Here is a 20,516-nt window from a genome sequence, read left to right on the forward strand (position 1 = left end):
ATGTTATATGTGATGCACACATGATAGATTGTATCCATGTATGGTATTCATGCAACTGTGCTTGTTGGTTTTCTATGTCAGTTTTGATTGTATTCTTTCCTATTTCTATTTTTCACTATATTTTATTGAAAAAATGTTGGCTTCATGTGGGATCATTGGGCCCAGTCACACAAGTGATGTCTCAGTTAACATTAGATCCAGGCTAAATCTAAATGTTTAAACAGGTGTTGCCATCAGCCCTGCTGTGTAAAAAAACATGTGAATTTTCCTTTCAGCTGAAGTCACTAATTAACAGTGATAGTGATCGCCAAGTAAGAGTGTTTAAAACATCACTGAACATCAGTATTTAGTATTTACTGTCTGTACCACTGGTCTGTATTTATCTCTGCATGCAGGATGAACTTATGTGTGTGTTGACCTCAGGAGAGCTGACTGCAGCAGTGAAATGCATCTGTTTTTCAGGCTCTGCATGGCCCAGGTTCAACACTTTGGCTAAGATTAATACATTCTTGCCAAGTATCAGCGCAGCAGAGTGAGATAGTCGAGGTTAATGTATGACACATACACATTCAATAATATACAAGGCACTGTGTATCTCTTTTTGCAGAGCCCTTGTGTAACAGCTTGACTTTGTAGAAATCTAAGTCCTTGTCAAGCTCTAGGGAGGTCAGCAAGTGAGAAGTGAAGCTATACAGTGAAACCTGACACTCGCTGGCAGATGCTTTTCTATAGTGTTTTGACAGTTCAGAACATCTTCTGGATTTTTTCCACTATTCTTGACAAGTACACTGAACCAAAATAGAGTGAGTGATATGCTGACCATGGTGGAGGTGAAAAATCAAAGCCTTTGTACCGTCAGTCCCTGGTACATGCATTAACAGGTCAAATAATCAGGGCGATTTCCCCTCGGGGGAAATGTTTTTATTCACTTATGGTACACCAAATCAATTTATTGTATTGCACAAATGGCCTGACGTCACTTTGCAAGTACAAGCATGTTTTTCATCATGCATTGCTGCATCAGCCACAGCAACAACTGAAGCCCTGGTTGGGTCAGTCTGCTAAGATTTCCTCTGCCCGCTGTGTGAAAAAGCTGGGGAGGACGGAAAACCATTAAAAATTTTATTTAGTGACCACAAGGAGACACTGGTAACTTCAGATTAGAGCTAAAACAGTAAATTGATTATAGCAGGAAATTTAGGATCTATGATGACATTTGAACAACATGTGATTTCACTGAAAGAGGAAATACCAAGTCAGCAGGGTTGTAAATTAGGATAATATACAGTATATAGCAAAAATAGCTACTCATTATACAGTGGTTGATGTTTTTTGTTTTTTTGCAGTAGATAAACATGAATGGAGGTTTTGAATCAGAACGTAAAAGATGACTTAATTGATTTTTATCTTCTTTTTTTTTTGTTGACTTATAATTTTCATGCGTCTTGGTGTGTGTGTGTGTGTGTGTGTGTGTGTGTGTGTGTGTGTGTGTGTGTGTGTGTGTGTGTGTGTGTGTGTACATTACACAAAAAGAAAAACTTACAGTTCCTGGAGTACAGTAATAGTATCACTGTGTTAGCTGGAGAGAAATCCACCGTATTTACTCTGGATAATGAGCTTTCTGAGTTATCATGACTATAATACTTTCATGCAAATCTGACTTTTGTGGCACTGTGAGGTCCTTATGCAAAGTCTGTGAGATGTGAGGGACCCCACATGACACAATTACATGTTTATGTTAATGAGATTGGATCCCAGAGAGAAGCTCCATTTCTTAAATTATATATATATATATAAAAGATAAACTCTCCCCAGTTGGATGAATACCTCAGTATCTCCAGTATGTAGCTGAACAATGAACCAGTGTAACAAATTTGCCGCAGTCACGTATTTCTAGGCCATTAGGGAAAACCACCCACTCTTGACCAAACAGAGAATCTCCAAGATGATTAATGCTCCTGCTGCTTGTCCTTACTTCTGTTCAGGATATTGTTCCTTTTATTTATTTATTTGTTTATTCTGAATTACACTTGCTGGTATACTGGTGCATTATCTGTTCGGACCGACTGTGAATCAAGTACAATATGTAATCCCCCTGGTAAACCCACTAATACCTGAGATTTGAGAGCATAATCCCCTGTGCAGGTAACAAAAAAAAAAAAAAATCTATTGTCACAAATCCACTGGGTATCCAAACATCAGCTAAAGTGGTCTTCTGCGTGTTAAACAACAGCAGGTTCAGTAGGTTGGAACAACATCAGGTTGGAAGGGCTTTAAAAACAAGATAATTTTTACAACAACGATCACTTGTCCTGAGGTTTAACGTGGTTTGTAGCAGATTTCTGCCTTGGTTTCTCATTTACTGTCCCGCTACTGAGTAAAACTGTGTCTTTATAAGCAGATAACTAAGTTTCAAAGTTTAAAGAAAAATGAAACGTTGCAGGATCCATTTGTTATGTTTTGACTCCATGCTGTCAAAAGTCTGCCGTGCTCCTCATACTAATTAACTCCAACTGAGAGCTACCAGCCATGATGTTGACAATGGAAGTAAAGGAGCACTTCAAAAAAAGAAAAAAAAGTGAAACATTTCAACAACTAAAACTGTTAACACGAGCAAAAAGTATTTCCCCAAACACACTGAAGGTCAACACTTGAGAAAACCACCTGCCGTATTTATAAACAGGAGGGGAGAATAATATTTAAAACATTTCAACCTACAGTCGCCCAGCAGCGGCGTCATGTGGCAGCAGTGCAATGCATCAAATCAGAATGAGGGGAAAAACATGTAATCTCAGTCAGACTCTGCTTTGGCATGATTGTTGGTGCCAGACAAGCTGGTTTGAGCCTTTTCTGAAACTGGTGATCTTCTGGGATTTTCACACAACAACACAATGTTTTAGAGTTTACTCAGTGTGCTGTAAAAAGAAAGCAAACAACCAAACAACAACAATCCCTTGTTGGGACGCCAGAGGACAAAAGCCAAAAGACTGGTTGGAGCTGACAGAAAAGAACTACAATAAGTGCGATAACCACTCTTTACAAGTGTGGTGAACAGCAAACTATCTCAGAAAGAACAACATGTCGAACCTTCAGGCGAACAGGCTACAACAGCAGAAAACTGCCGCTGTCAGCCAAACACAGAAATCTGTGGCTGCAGTGGGAGAAGAGAGCGCAGCCTGGTCTGATGAGTCCGGATTTCTGCAGAGACGTGCAGATGGTGGGGTCACAACTTGGCATCGACATGATGAATCCATGGACTCAAACTTCTCAAACATGTGTGCAGTCCAGGCTGCCGCTGCTGCGCTGACCATGTGCGTCCCTTTAATGACGAATGCGGGCCCACATGTCTTATCAGCTCGGACATATATAACCCATAAATTATTGAGAATTATGAAAACTGTGCAGCTTTTATTGCCTTTTTGGCGCTGGTCAGCTCAGACCATCATGGCAATTCGAGTTAGTCAGTGAAATCCACACAGGGAGGCTGATAGAAGAGAGAAAGAAAGAGTTGAGATTGGTTATTAAGATAAGACTGCAGGTAAAAATAAAGAAGAAAAATGTAAAGTCATATTTATAGCTGTTTATTTACTTATATTATAGAGAAGGTAGGCTATTGCATGATATTGCATAGGTGTAGCTAATAAAGAAAACCAGAAGTGCATATCTGCAAACGGCCTTTCTCATTATGGATATCACATGATATATTTCATTTATAAAGTGCTTCGTTTTTATTCCTTCCACTAAAACTACTTCAGTTTCTGCAAAATGTTTCTTCTCAAAGGTTTTTACAATCGATAAGCACACAGATTACAATTGTCTTGAAAATGTTTACATATGTCTGCACTTGACACACAATGAGAAGCAAAGAGTCAGAGAGTGCAGCAGACAGAAAGAGAAGTGGTTCTCCACTGTTTTGCCTGATTGCAGCAGACAAGGTCGTACATCTTTACAGAAGTCAAGTTTTTTTTCTTTGTGAGTTCCTAACCTCATTAAGTATTATTGCGGTCATTGTTTTTTATTTTAATAAGACATCTCTGTGTGAGCCTCTCAGCGTCTCAGCTAATGGCCCTCTACATCTTTTCTAATCACTTCCTGCCATAAGCGAGTACGCATCACTTTCTGGATGTGAAGTTAAACTGACATCCACTATATTGAACGGGACATTTAAGCACTATGAATGTACAGAGGCACTGAGATTTATACAGTAGATGCAGTGGTTTTCAGGATTGGAGGGTAGTCTTTATGTCTTGATTGAACTTTTACTGTAATTGTCGTCTCCAAATATTGATACATGTCCATTTTATGAGGTTTTGTTTAATGTTTTAATACATTTTTAACATGATTTTAACTTGCAGAGGACTGAAAAGAAGGAGACAATTCATCTCTCTCTCTGTTCAAACCAGCCCACTTTAAGCCACTCTGAATATTGGCGCTGCGTTTTCCCCTGAAGCCAACTACATATGCTACTTTTTCCTCCTATTACTTCAGGCTGTTGTTTCGTGACCAAAGGCCGTCTCCATTTTCCCCCTCACCCAGAATGCACTGTAACAAACTGCTCAGCCACATTTCGCCTACAGTGGCCCACAGGGGACAGAATAAACTGTTCAAGTGTGCATATTTGACAAATCAACAAATTACATGTTGACAGGGTGGAATGCAGAAAGGGTACTTCAATTTAGCAGAGGGCAATTTTTTTGAGGGGGGGCTCCTCATTTCCAATTTCACAGGCATCTTTTGACTTTCAAGAACGTTTCTGCTCTATTAATTTTTGATCAAGCTGCACATAATGCAGTTGTGCATATGCATATGAGAATGCAGCCTCAACCTTGTGTAAATGAGTTTACCAACAACTGTGACAGGTGTGTGCGTGTCGCAAATATGGTTTCCTTCAGTCAGCCAAGACCTCTGCCTCTTCAAGCTCGCACTAATCAAGAGAAAATCTCATCAAATGTGGGACACTATAATCCTGACTGACACTCAACTAGCACCAACACTGCCAAACTCACTTCAGCCGTCAGATGAAGGTGTTGCATGGGTTTTTTCTCTTTCTACAACTTCCCTGCATTTGTCACGTAACTAATTTAAAAACTGAACAGGTATCCATCACGGTGACAGATTTCACCCTCCAAGCTGCATCTCCCTGCAGGGATCCTCTCTAAACTAAATAAATTAAATCTAGGCCAGGACTGATTCAATCCAGACAACAGTCTACAAACTTCAGGCTTTCATTAGTTCATTGTGCAGTAACTGACATTTATAAATAATAATGCTGACATTTTCACAATAAATTACACTGGCATCAGCAGAGGCTTTTGTCCAAAGTGACAAAAGGTTGTCTATAGAGAAAATGCAAAACTTTCAATTTCTTCTTGCTCGGTTCTGGTCTCATTCATTTCCTGACTGAACCGTCTGGCGAATTAAAGGTCACAGCTACAACTTTTTTGTCAAAACAATTAATTTTTCAAAAATAATACATCCACAGAACGTCTAGAGGTGTGCAGAATAAAAGTAATACGTTTACAGAATTTTGAAAAATAGTATATAAATAATTGTTTGATAAATTTTGACGGGTCCAAAATATATAAATATTTACATCTGGTTACGTTGACAACATCGGCATGAAATGATCTCTATGCCAACAGCATTAGTATGTTGATGTCACGTGAGGTGGAGTTCAGGGGGAGACAGATCGTGATAGCTCTGTGGAGAAAATGTCATCCTGCTGATGCTAATGCTAACTAACGGTCAGCCGGTACTGTAACGTTTCCGGTGTAGGCGTGATGCTGCGGGTTTGTCAGGTTCGCTCCCTATAGGCGTACCTGGCAACCAGTACAATTGAAGGTTGGAGTGAGAGCGGGTGAGTGTGAGTGTGACACCTACTGGCCGGGAGGAATTAAACTTGTAGCTAACAACTTTAACTACAAAATGTAACCAGCTAGTGTAGCTCTGCTCAGCGTTCAGAGTTTTCACCAAAAGCCGAATGCTGATTTACCCAAAAATGTTGTGGACCACAACATTGAAGGTTCCCATGGTCATTAAGTCGCGACCCACTTTTATAGAATTCAAACCAATAAATTTTTTTTAAAGCCTTTAAAAACTAATTTTGCTCTTTATTGAGCAAAGTGCATTTCAGAGCACATGAATGAAACTGAGGAGGACCATGACAACTGCAGTATAAGTGAATAAAAAAATATCAAACTGCACAAAATGGAGACCAACAAAATGATATATTTGACTTCTAATGCATCTCTGCATTCAGAGCATATTCACAAAAGTGAATAAATATCAAATTGCACAAAATAAAGACCCACAAAACAAAACAAGGTATTTTCACTGCATTCAGGCCACATTAATAAGAAACTGATATCTTTGAATTCAGAGCAAATGGAGCAAATAATAAGAAACTGAGGAGGACCATTACAACTGCATGTGTTCACGTGTCTCGTGTGCCTTTCAAAATAAGTTATTTTTCAAAATAAAAGACATGTCCAACATCAGATGTGCATTAAATATTATTTACTTTTTTGACAAGCTGTCTGCGACCCATCCAGAACGGGTCCGCGACCCACCAGTTGAGAACCACTGATCTAAACAACAGAGGGGAACCAAGCTTCATCACTATGTGCAGTGGAGCCTTCTGATCTATTGTTGTGGCCCATATGAAAACATGTATACAAGCTGATGTGTAGAAACTCAAGATTACATACAATCCTTTGTATCTGCACAGATGACGGATCCCGAATACATCACAGGCACAGTTGATAACTGGGGTAAAGTGCCGGCAGCGTCTGGGAAAAGCGACCTCTGACTAGAAAACCGCTGGGATAAATCACCGGCTGCCGGGGAAAATATGGGTGGGGTAATTGAATGGAAAACACTCATCATCTGCCATTGAAGTGTCCAGTCTCTCCACTGCAGCGGCTCAGTGACTGACAGCAGGAAACTGTGGTTGTAATGCTCCCTGTTGCGTCTGCTAGCAGCTCACACTCGCCAGCTTGCAATGGTGTGTGTGTGTGATGGTGTGTGTGTGTGTGCCCACCACAGACAAAAATGTGTGTTTAGTCAATCCTAAGGGGAAAAACAGGCTGTAAATATACGAAAAATACGAAATAATACAAACAGTGATAAATATTCCAGCCCTGCCTCTTACAGTTTCTTTCTATAAAAGGCTTTGGTGATGAGTTTTAATCCATGTGGAGCTGGTTAAAGATTTCAATGAAAGTGATAATTAACAATCAGATTAAACTGGGAAAGATAAAGAAAAAAATAAAATGGCATCAGTTCTTTTGAACTATTCACATAACAAGTATCTCAGGGCTTGAAAGCTAAATGTGCTTCTCAAACTTTTTTTTTATTTTTTAAATGGCTTTGACTACCTCTGCAAAAACGTGTCTGCTCAGCATTTTCATGGTGAAGCAAAGATGTGTAAATAAATTCTGGTTACATTGTTGGGAAAAGCTGTTGCTCGTTTATGCTCAGGGGAAAAGACGCATAAATCTGAAGTATCACCTCCAAACAGTCTCACCGCTATTTCAAAAAGGAAGCTGGGGGCTCCCATTGGAGAGTTTATTACTAAATTAGACAGACACACTCGCTGTCACACAGACGACAGCTGCTCTTACGAAAAACCACGGTTGATGAGCGTGAAAGACAATGTGTCATTTTCTTATGGATTTTGCTACATAAAGAGCCATGTAATCACTTTTATCCAAGTGGATAAAAGCCACAAGGGAACCTTTTACACTCAGCGTACCATTTTACATGCCCCCATTGACACTGCTTTGTTGCAAAGTCCTTTGAGGCGTCCTGCCTTTTTTTTTATTTATTTCAAGAGGATTTTGTGAAGTTGAAACTTCAAGGAGACTTCTCAAGTCATTAACAATGACTGAATGATTGATTGGAGCAGAGCCTCTGTGCATCACTGTGATCTTTCATTTGCATCCTTGATAACGACAAGTCAACAGTACTTTACGGTAAACTTAAAAGACAATCTTCTTCACCTGCCTTTAAAGCAAGCAAACACAAAAATGCACTTTTAAAGATCACGGCTGCGTCCTCCTATTTTTCTTCTACCCTTTTTAGTTTGTAGCTTGTTTTGTTTTTTTGATCAGTCATGAGCTGGACAGACACATTTTAGCATCAGGTGAAAAAGTAATTAAAGCAGTAAGCGATCCGGTCGTTTTGGCTAACTTCCTGTCAGCCGATGGAGTTAGCAGTCTAATATTCTGCTTACTTCTGCTTTAAGTTGAAATCATATCTAGACACACATGTGTATTTGGAGTCTGTGGCTTCTGCTCTACCTACAAGGTAAAAACCTATAAATCTTCTTCCATCTCCGCTCCTATACCTACACTTCCTGCCCTCACTTACATTTATTTTCTCTCGGCTCCACTCAGGCCTCTTGCTCTTTCTATGTCCAGCAGTTCTTCCCTGGCGTCTCTGCAGTAATCTGGTCAGTGTCAGTCTCTCTCCCTCTACATGCCCTCTGAAAACCAATTAACCCTATCAGCCATATCTGAGTATCACCAGATAAATCCATTGCCTCTCTGAGTGTGTGTGTGTGTGTGTGTGTGTGTGTGTGTGTAAGATGAAGTCCGGCATATAACTTTCCTTCCAGGTTTTGGTTGCCGTACAGGCACGCTTACATACCTGGCCTGTTGCCATGGAGACAGATTTAGGCCCAGCCGATGAGTAATTATCGCCAGACAGCGAGTCGGTGCGTGCATTTGAATGCAAACGTGTAGATGTCTGTGTGCAAATTTTGAGCGTCCGTGTGTGGGTGACAGGATTTGTCAGCCGGCGGAGGCGGAGTTTCTCATCCTATCACTTGGCCAGTCAGTCAGCGCAGGGGAAGAGAGACCACAGGAGACACAGAGAGATTTCACCTTATCTCACTTAATGGAGATTGAGTTGAGTGCGTGCGTGTGGTTTGAGCACATGCGTTAGCGAAGAAAAATGAACTGACCTCCCCCTAAAAGCGCGATCGTCCAGTCAGAGCTTACAAATTACAACTAGGCACAGTGGGTAAATCAAACCATGGCCGTCTCCACACACTGAAACAAACAGTGAGCATGAAGGTAAATATCAAAGAGACAGGAAGAAGGTTTTAGTTCAACACAAGACCAAAAATGTAACAAAGTGATTAAACACTATAGTTACATGAGCTGCAAATGTTTGCATCTCTAACAAACTAGCTTACTGCCTACAGTGGTAACTGAGAAGCAATTACTTACACAGGAGTTTATCTCTAACCGGTTACATCTAGTAGAGTCTATAATCTTTCAGGTAATGAAAAGACTCTTGTATCTAGGGAGGTTTTATACAAACTTACCAACCCAGACAGCTTCATTTTATTAGTCTCCCTGTACCTAAACACAAGCCAGGCTGCATGCACCAACTGCACAAAGCGGGCACTTGCTCTGAGGCCTCCGTATTGATACTTGTTACTGGGTCTACACATTTGATTAATCTCAAATTTGTGCAGCTGAGCTTCAGTATGAACAGGCGTTTGTCTTGTGGCTCCAATATGTGGTTATGTTTTTGTTCAAATGTTGTTGCTTATACAGATTTTAACACAACACTCACATTCAACACATTTGGCAAGGTCGTATTATTCCATCACAGCGGCAACCAACAATTATTTTCATTAGAAATACATCCAACAATAGCAGTATCAGTAAATGATCTATGGTGTGGTGTAAAAAAAAAAAAAAAAAAGAAGAAGCAGGATAATACTGAATCTTTTTGTAAAAAAGCCCAAGGTGACACATTGAAATTGCTGAGAAATAAGTTTACTTTTATAAAAGTCTGGAAAAATACGGCAGAAGAAGAATTTGTCATTTTTTTACATGTCATGTACACTGGGATGCATTCAGGGCCCCCAGGAGGTTAATGTAGCAATAAAAACAAGGACTGACTTGTTGTGTTTCTTTATTTTTGTATCTTGGCTTATCAGAAAACTTCTTGCCCGGGGCCTGTAGGCTTTGGTTTCTGGTCTTTTAGTTATTATGCATGTAGCAATCAGGCACATATTTAAGATTTAACATCGTCATTTTAACTGGAAAAGCAGATGAAGGAGAAGGCTGCCTCTGTCTAACCCCCACCCCCACCCCTCTGACATCTGACAGTGAATTTCCACTGCCATTATCATTACGAAGTGAACATGTGCCGTGTGAAAACCGAGCGCTTGACAGTCTGGTATTAAGAAAAACGCTCATGAGGTAGAAAAGGAGAAAGAAAAGAGAGCTACGTTTTTCATTAGAGCCCGCATGAACATTTGTGACTAAATGCGATCGGCCATGCATTTTTAATAAAAGATGATGATCCCTTCATTCCGCTGCCACCTGGGGAACAGGAGGCTCATCAAAGCTTGATTAGATACTGCAGTCAACCATGCGCACACAAACACATACAAACACAAACACACATCCAGCTATGTATATCTAATTCATAACCTTACAGTCTTCAATCATACTCACAGCAGCTTGTATCCTGCTTTATAAGAGCTTGGCACCGAGCACAAAGAGTGAGGAGGGAAGAGCGTGACAGAGTTGGCGTGGGGCCAGAATAACTAATTTGCTGTAATGACTTTCTGGCAGTCCGGACACAGAGGAGCTCCCACATAAAGCGAAAGGCCAGGCCACGACGGACAATTCAATTACTATTCTGCCTCGGCGTCGTCGCTCGTCGCAGATCGGGGCAGCATCAACACAACGACCGGTGATGATATGCTACTTTTCTGCGCTGAAACAATGAAGCAAGTAATTTGTTGGGAGTAAATAAGCAGATGACAGCACTCAAATATAAACTGTACAGGAACTTTTATTGCATGAATCTGGACCGAGACGTCCGTATGGAAATAACAAGGGAAACCGTGTAAGTCTGCTGTATATTATGTGGAGGGTTCGGGACTGAATTAAATGTTAGAAGTGAAGATATCGTACTTTTATTTAATGTTATGTGCAAAGACAGAAGTGAAATCACAATTATTCTACCGCTTACATACAGTAAATGTAATGGTTTTACTTTTAATTAAAGGTTATAATGATTCACATTGTTCACTGAAAAGGCCAAACCTCCTCAAGAGGCCAAAGCTGAAAAAACACTGGAAATTAAAATATCTGCATACAGTCTGAGTCACAGTGCAGATGTAATTTACACAGACTAAACCAACAGAACATTTTTTAATATATTTTGAGTCTATTTTATTCCATCTATCTTAGGCCCAATGTAAAAATCATATTCTGCACGACCAAAATTATCTTATTCATGACTGTCTGACGGTTTCGCATTTACTTCATCAGCTTGTTCCGTTTAAGCTCTAGGATGTTTACAGTGAGAAAAAGATTTAAACCCAAGACCATGGTTTTTATATTTCTAAAGCTGCATAATCAAATAGAAACACTACACAAACTCTTTTATATACATTTCACCACAGTCCAGACTCCAGCCTCAAGTATTTACCATCTTTGGGACCACGAATGAAATTAAAATAGTTTGTTATGACTGGCATTTTTACCATTATGCTTTCTGACTGATCTTTTCATTAAAGCAGCAGGTTAAGGTTGACTTAAGCTCCCCAGGTCTCACTATATTCAAAGACAGATTACAATGTCGCCTGTTTTTGCCTACATGGCAGGGTTTATTTCACCGCCGCTGCTACAAAGTCCAACGACATGTGGATCACCACAGCTGGATATAACTGACATATGAATGTATGAAACACAGATGTAGTGAGTATACTGTGTGATGTCGAACCAGAGAGTGACAAACCAGAGTACAGTTAGCGGCGCTCCTGACATGACAGCACAAGTTAGAGAAAAGAGAGAAAAGAGATGAATGACTGGTGCTGAACCAGATGTATCAAAGTGGTGGGAAGAGGAAGAGGAAGAAGGTCAGAGAGAGAGAGACAGACAGACAGATGGAACAAAAGACTGATGGACAGACATAAAAGAAGATGGAGGAGGAAGAAGGTGATGATGTTAATAATGACAGAGTAGCTGCCAGAAATGAAATGACAGCAAAGGTTGGAGCTGCCCTGTAGGAGCTGGCCCACATGTGTCACTCAGAGAAAAAGCAGACGCATACAGAAAACACACACATAAACACACACTCACACACAGATATTATACTTAGGAGCTGCCACCTGACATGTGCAGACAGAGAGCCAGAGGAGAGCGGCTGGGAGGTTAAGGGCACAGAATCGAATTCACCTGACATTTTGACAAATATGGGGCCAGATGGTTGGTGTGGCTTGTTGCTTTGACCCGACCCGCTCTCACAGACACATGAGGCTCTGGATGTGACAAAAACAACTGTGATGCTGGAAAAAAAAACTAAAAGCGGGGTGCTCTGCAGAGGGACAGGGATCTCTCTCTCCCCCTCTCTCCCTCTCGTGCTTCATCACATCTAACCTCTCCAGCATCAAGGGCACTCCATACACACAAACACCCAACACTCAGCTGGAAACTATATTCCTGCAAACCACCTTTGTAGCAGTGTTAGACATCAGGCTCCCAGCAGCGCTGACTCATTTCCAACAGCAACTCTACAGATAACCACCACACATGCATGCACCAGTGCACACACACAAAACAAGCAGCACAATGAAAATATAAAAAATATGCACAAAGGGAATAAGACGTCGCCGCCCGCCACTCGCTTAGTAACAAACAAGCCTAAATTATAAAAAGAGATGACAGCATTACAGCCACCGGGAACTAAGGAGCTAAATGGCAGAACGAATCAAAAGTTGTGAACTAGGGGCGAAGAAAAAAAGGAATCTGCTGGAAAACACTGAGGTTACTGAGAGTAATTGGGTTTTACTACCTCATCCATGCTTGTTTCCATCCGACTTTTTTAATGAAAAAAAGTGTAGATGCAAGAAATTAAAATGGCATACATACTTTTTTTGATAAATTAGAAAGAACATTTTAATCCAAAGCACCGACTGCAGGCAAACAAATGTGACATGACTCCATCACCTTGCTTTTTCATAGCATTGACTCCTCCCTTAATTTAAATACTGTCCTCAAATTCTTAGAGACATCCAATACAAAATGGATATGGTTGAATGTAATCAGAATAAGTGATATATTTCATGGTTATGATCAGTGTTGAGATAGCCCTTCATTTATTGATTACAAAAACAAAAATGCCATTAAGGTTAAGAAACAGCAATCACATGTCATGGCATTTGGCATTTTCTGTCAGTGTGAGGTAGCCGATCTGCACCTAATCATTTTTATTTTTCCGGAATTTCAGCTAAAAACCTCGGCAACAAACTTTTTTTTTTTTAAACTCTCACATCAAACTCCTTTTCTCCGGCTCTGAACTCTTCCCCTCTCCAGTTCCCACCTGCTCTTTGTGTCAGGTGAAACGCACAAACACACGGAAACAAACACACAAAGGCCGGGATGGTTGAATACCGCAAGTTCTTCTTCAATCCTACAGCTCGATAGAAGTCAGATGACTCATCCTTCCCCATTTCCCATCAGGACCAATATGGGACACCATCTGCCTCGCCCTAATAATGACAGAGCCTTCTCCAATTTCCCCATCACTTTGAGATATTGCTCAGCCTGTGTATGTGTGCATGTGTTTTGTGTGTGTGTCTGTGTCTGTGTGTGAGTTTGAGCTCAAGCAAATGAAGAATGAGTTATTCTCCAATCTCACTAGAAGAATCTGGAGGCACTGCTTGTGTGTGGTATGTGTGGACTAAGAGACAGAGATGCGACAAGCCAATAATGAAATCATGATTCTTTCCCTCATGTTTTTTTTTCCTACAAGGGAGAACTCGCTGTTTCTGCACGATTTTGTTGGCACAACCAAAAACATCTCGAATCACAAGTTTCCCCCACAATTAAATCAGGGAGTTTCAAGTTTCAAGACGTCAACACTGAGCTGAGGAAGGATTTTAACATCCAGGGATGCTGGGTTTTAAATTTATTTATTTATTTATCTATCAAGGAGCATATATTTAAAGGAGCTATATGTGGCCAAAACTGTTGCTGCAGTCAAATTCAAAATACTGCAGCGCAAATTAACATGATTCCTTAGTCTCTGGTGACATATTGGGTGATTTTATGATTACTTGCCATATATTTCTTACATATAGCTCCTTTAAGCTCCATTAATCAATACTTCTGAATGCTAATGTCAATGTTGCTAATGCTGCATGTTAAACAAGCAACACTTTGCTAAGATCTTTTTTGTAATTCCAATTTCAGGGAAGGGGAATACATGACAACACCCATGATGGTCATACAGTTGTATGTTGTGTTTCAGGTCCAATTTTCACCCTCATTTTAGCTCTGTTTTGGTCTCCACCAGCTCCTCAGAAAAATACTCCTTTGTTAATCACTCACTAAGTCACAACGGACGAATAAGTTAGAAAAGAGGTTGATGGAAGCAGTGACGGCTGCACAGTGATGTTTGGAGCTGATGCTGCACGGCTCTGTGGAGCTGAGGGGGAACACAGAGTTCATTCTCCTCACATTATACATTATCAATTTGAACCAGTGTTGGTGTAAAAACAATAAATGGTGCAGCTTTAAGTTTTAATACAGGCAGTGCAGAGGGTTTCTAATCGTATTCTGCCATGACATTTTCTTAATTAGGTGTTTCATTTATTGATTGAACTTTGTGTCATGAAGGGAAACCACATTTCTTGGGCACAAGCCTTTGAAGCAAGACAATACGAGAGAGAAAAAAAACATGTTTACCTTGGGGCGTCTCTCCACATGCAACTCAAACTTCTGTTGTGATTTTTTTTCCCCTCTTTTTTTTTTTTTTTTGTACAAAGCCACATAATGAAAACGCACCCAGTGAGACGAAGCCCTGTGACAGTCAAAAGGACCCATGCATTAGAGATTTAGTCCCGCTACAGGACTCTGCAGCTCTTCAGTCTCCGGCCTGTGGGACTCTGTCTCATGAAAGTTCACTGTTTACTGACGACCCGACACCGAGCCGATCTCATTTTCCACTGAGAATCACCACTGTGAAGAATCGCTGGCACATAAACAACAAAAACAGATGATCTGCAGACGGAGAGACAGTGAACGAAAAAATATTAGATTGTCTCATAAATATGACGATACGGTCCAGTGAATCACCCGTAATACTGTACCCCACTTCACATATTTTGTCTCTTGTTTTCTATCTTTCTTTATCTTTCCCTCTATCGTTCTCTTTGTCACTACCCTTCTCTCCTTTTTTTTTGCATATTTTCTTGTTTTCTTTCACACTTTCTTTACATTTTATTTACTTACAAACTTATTTGCTTCTCTTTCCTCACTGCCCTCTTTCCACTTTCTTTCCTTTAATCCTCCCTCATTTGTTCGTTTGTTTGTTTCTCTCTTAAGCCCGCCTTTCCTACTGTAACTTCAGGCTAACGTTGTCCTGATTGAAACCATTTCATGCCACAGAATCTTTAATGATGAGGATGCTTCATCAGACAATTACATTTCATCCTGTGCTTCATTAGTCAGAAAGAGCACATATTTGCATATCTTTTTTTTAATTTTACAACCCACACTCACTAACAGGCATTGTCCTTTGCTGCAGTTTCCAGACTTTAAAAGAATGTAACTGTTTATAATTCCTGTCTGCTTTAACATCTGACAGCCAGGCTATGACATCTTTCAAAAACAATTACCGGTAAGTTTTTTTTAAATCTTTTTTTTTTTTTTTACCTTGAAGCTGGTGCAAGTTGCAGCACTCCTAAATCAAATCAAGCTTAAGTCAGCTGTTCTTGCCATCACAAGGGTGTAAGGACAAGTATGAGGATGTAATCAGAGCTGATAGCTGTCCAAGGAGGATTTATTAATTAGTATGTTGGTGTAAAAGGAGGGAAGCATGGAGAGCCTGGGAGTTATCAAGGTTTTTTGGGTAACATGACCGCGCTGTAATGCGTTATGAATACCAATCAGCTCTAATTAAAATAATTTAAGTCATAACAGCCATCAGGAGCTTCCTGATACAGTACGTCCCTTCTGTCTTTCTCCCTCTCTTTCATTTCCAGTGATTAGAAATCCATTTACTTCACTTTACTATCAGCGTGTCATTGGATGCAGATACACTCGCCGAGAGGTGAAGAGACATAAATCAGACTTTTAAAACAAATGTGCAATAGATGTACTCAGAGGAGATAGGCAGCATGCTTTTCTAACTCTTGAGGGTAAAAAAAAAGAGCTACTCTGATCCTTGTTCTTCTCTTCCATTTAATATTTTATCAATACACAGTCCACAGAGTCTCTCTCCACTGGTAAATACCAAAACTTTGGTGGATATGGACTCAGTGCAAATATATTTTTCCTACAGAAACTTATTTCTTTAAATTATTTATTTGTGACTGAACTAAGTATGTCAGTCTTATTATCAAATACATTCATGTTAATACAAACTGATGTCAAATCCCTTCGCTGAATTAAAAATAGGCTACAGTGGTGAAGTGATAATTTAAAACCAGGAAGCATTCGAACAAACAAAGTGGTGGATTGACTGATGAGTGCTGCTATTGAGCAATGCCAGCTTCTGTTGTAGTTAATAATAAGATGGATAATGACAAAACAAAGAATCTCACCAAAGTTTTGATGCCAACTTCTGAGTCCTAAAGGTTTTAAGAAGCTCTTTAAGGACACTAGAGGCATGTGACTTTACACAGAGCTGCTTCCTTATTCACAGTGAAGTTAACTAATATAACACTTCCACAGAAAACACAGAGATGGCTTCATTTGTGTTGTGGATTTGCAGTTAAAGGAAAAGCAGTCAAGAGAGAGAGAAGAATAATCTGTTTTGATGTGTTCGGGAGTGAATCGCAGGCCGTGACCTTTTGACTCATAAGTGGATGGAGGCGCGTTGTTTTGTCATCCACTAGAGTAATATGCCCACAGTCTGCCCTTGCCATAGGTGAGCAGAGCGCAGAGATAGGAGACAGAGTGGAGATAAGGAGTTTTCAGACTGAGCGCTGCGAGGATATGGAGCCCCACAGGGCCCAGAATGTGGCCAGTCAGCTTACTGCACAGCAGGAGGTGTGTGTGTGTGTGTTTGTGTTTGTGTTTGTGGTTGAGTGTGTGTGTGTGTTAGAGGTAATGATGCAGTGAAAAAAAAGAGGGGCTTCCGTCATTATGGAGTAAGAAAGTACAACATCTGAAGTAGAAAAAGACAAATAAACAGGAAGCTGTCCACATTAATAGAATTTGCAATTAAACTTAAGATGATTCTTGTAGGAGTTTCTCATTACTATGTACTGTGACACAGATATGCTAAAAAACTCATCATTAAAGGCTGATAATTTGAATACTACACATGTTAAAAGATAAGTGTTCCTTCATTATAAGATATTAACATAAACCGATGCAAGGCTCTTGTCTAAGTCAACAATGCAGCTCTATAAGACACACAACCATTTATGCTACATCCAATTTAGATACACTTAATTAATCTAACCTTGCTGGAGTTTGCACATTTACCTCCTGTCTGAACTCTTCTACTGTGATGCTACAGTGCTAAACACTCACTCTGGCAGCACTGTAGCAACTTTCCTAGACATAAAACATATGGCTGCCTTATTTAATTATTTGATGGGGCGATTTTACACCTTTGTTTTTGAGCGGAGAACGAGATCAGGAACGACATCCACAGCTACAGGTGCAGAGGTACTGTACGTAGTTTCGAAATGACCTCAGCTGTTAGCAAAAGCCAGCACAGCAACAACAAAAAATACAAACACCTGTTCCAACAATGAAACAAAGAGAAGAAAGAGAGTGACTGAGATACATATCGCTGGCAGCACTAAAAGCTTTCATTAAAGCAGAAGTAAGCGATATATTTGTGTTAATATAAGTCTTAAATAGTTATATCTTCCGACAGCAATCACTTTCATAGAGTGTTTGGACCGAAACACGGGTCTGTCAGTCACTCTGCTCTGCTCTGAGCCGAGGAGAAAACTTTTCTCGTATCCTACAGTTTTTATCCAATGAGGAGAGAGAACGGCATGCAGGGCTGTGTGTGCAGCCAAGGGATGCGCGTGAATGTGGTGACGTAGGGACGAGGACTGTTATGGTGCGTTCAAGGCAGCCCGTAACTCGTGTTTTTCCGACCTGTGAAGTCATACCAGTTTGCTCTGGTACGAGTTCACGGGTCGGAAGTTACGAGTGGCCGTTATAGTGACTTTCACAGGTAAAACAGGTCGGAAAAACATGAGTGGGTTGCCTGGAACGCTACAAAATCGTAAGTTGTGACTTGAAGCTGTAATTTACGGTTTCAAAAGCCTGCCTGGAACGCAGCATTAGCCAAAACGACCGGATCGCTTACTTCTGCTTTAAGCTGTTTAATTCATAATACTTTCCCCTGAGCCTCTTTATTTTTTTATACCTGGCATAATGTCTGGAACTTATGCTGGAGGAATAACTCTGACAAATATCAAGTCTCTGTTGATGCAACCTGAGAGTCTAAATACAACAATATCAAAGCATATTAAAAGACAATATGTCTCTGGTGATACCAACAGGTAAGATGTTTCGTCTCCTCTGCAAAGCTGAGAAAATATTTTAAATTACAACAGCCTCAGTGAATGTTTTCTGCATACATAATAATCCATATTCACTATACCATTCGATGATAACTCATTTTACCATCCATGCACCAGGCTTTAAACTGCACTGGTTTCTGTCAGCGTCTTATTCATGCTGTGGACTAATTGTACCATAATCCCCTCGTTCTCTCAACATCTTGTATCTACACATGGAGGAACCCAGTTGCACTCATTTCCCTTTGAAGTACCTTGATGCACTTAATAAGTACGCAGACTCTCACTTCAAAACGCCGTCTAGTTTAAACACTCGCTAAGCAGTCGGTGTAACAGATTTTCTACATTTTTATTTCCCACCTTATGTAATCAACTTATATCATCTGCCAATTCACAGAGTGGTGGTTTAATGGTGGAGATGACGGACTTTCAACTTTTGTGACTGGCATGTGATCAAACAAGTAAAGATGAGAGCGAGGGAGGGCGTGAAAGAGAGAGAGGAACACAGCAAGAGAGAGAAGGAGAGAGAAGATAAGAGCTCACATGCTGTGAAATGCAAATAACCGGTGGATGTGAAACTAACTGGTAGGTTCATAAGATCATTTAGCCCTACTGATCACAGAGAATTGACCACATTTTTTCAAAGATGTTTTCATGTGGGAAGGCAGATGTTGGAGGATGGAAGCAGAGGGAGGCGTGCAAACTCTTCAAAGATGTTTTGATGGTTTGGAGACATCGGCAAGGTTAAAACACACTCCAGCAGTTACTTAACACTATCAAACAGGATTAAAAGTAAATATACTCAACCCAGTGCTGACAGTTTAGTGACGCAGAGGCTGAAAGAGGGGAGTTTGTTCTGGGACAACAATATCTGTGATGAGGAACCAAGTCACTGGCACAGACATTTTAAATGGGTTCAAAACTAATATTTCACAAGTTCAAATGTCTTTCAAGCTTATGTGTAGCATATAGTTGTCATCTAGTATTATCTAACATGATTTGACCAGTGGATTATTATGTTTATGATATTATATTATATTTTAATATTATACATTATGCAAATTATCCATATCTTCTGGTAGCTGTTGTGTCACAAGCCATTATTTCCAAGAGGACCTTATGTAATTAAAGCAGAAGTGAGTGATCCGGTCGTTTTCGCTAATGCTGCGTTCCAGGTAGGCTTTTGAAATCGTAAATTACAGCTTCAAGTCACAACTTACGACTTTGTAGCGTTCCAGGCAACCCACTCGTGTTTTTCTGACCTGTTTTACCGGTGAAAGTCACTATAACGGCCACTCGTAACTTCCGACCGGTGAACTCGTACCAGATCGAACTGGTACCACTTCACGGTCGGAAAAATACGAGTTTCCTTGAACGCACCATAACAGTCCTCGTCGCTACGTCACCACATTCACGGCGTTCCTTGGCTGCACACACAGCCCTGCATGCCGTTCTCTCTCCTCATTGGATAAAAACTGTAGGATACGATAAATGTTTTCTCTTCGGCTCAGAGCAGAGCAGAGGGACTGAGAGACCCGTGTTTCAGTCCAAACACTCTATGTAAGTGATTGCTGTCGGAAGATATAACTATTTAAGACTTATATTAACACAAATATATCACTCACTTCTGCTTTAAGGGTTTACAGGTTGGCTGCTTATCGCTCCTGACACTGTGTAGTTTTACAATTATGTGACATTACAATATATTTGGATAGGTAAACTTGGCTTGTTTTCTTTAAATAACCAATTTTAGCCGAATTTATGAAGTATTTTATAAAGTTAATAGTTATACACATTGCATTACTTATGCTGATTATACTGATAGCAGAGACTATAAAGTGGTGCTGAGTCAATTTGATCGCATCAGTGATCGATCACTACTTTTCACATTACGTTCACCTATGTTTGATTGTCAGTTCATGAAACATTATAGTTTAGTACATTGTATTGGCATCTGTTTGATGAAAGAAAACCTCACACTTGCCCT

The 20,516-nt window shown here is 40.2% G+C and overlaps 1 protein-coding gene across 1 annotated transcript in view; it reads right to left on the reverse strand.

Moving 5' to 3' along the window:
- Window positions 1-20,516, reverse strand: part of b4galt2 (UDP-Gal:betaGlcNAc beta 1,4- galactosyltransferase, polypeptide 2) — a gene marked incomplete at its 5' end in the record, with an annotated part of 151,897 nt that overhangs the window by 36,812 nt on the left and 94,569 nt on the right. The gene's annotated exons all lie outside the window — the stretch shown is intronic.

The sequence above is a fragment of the Trachurus trachurus genome, assembly GCF_905171665.1.
Source record: "Trachurus trachurus genome assembly, chromosome: 17".
Lineage (NCBI taxonomy): Eukaryota > Metazoa > Chordata > Actinopteri > Carangiformes > Carangidae > Trachurus > Trachurus trachurus.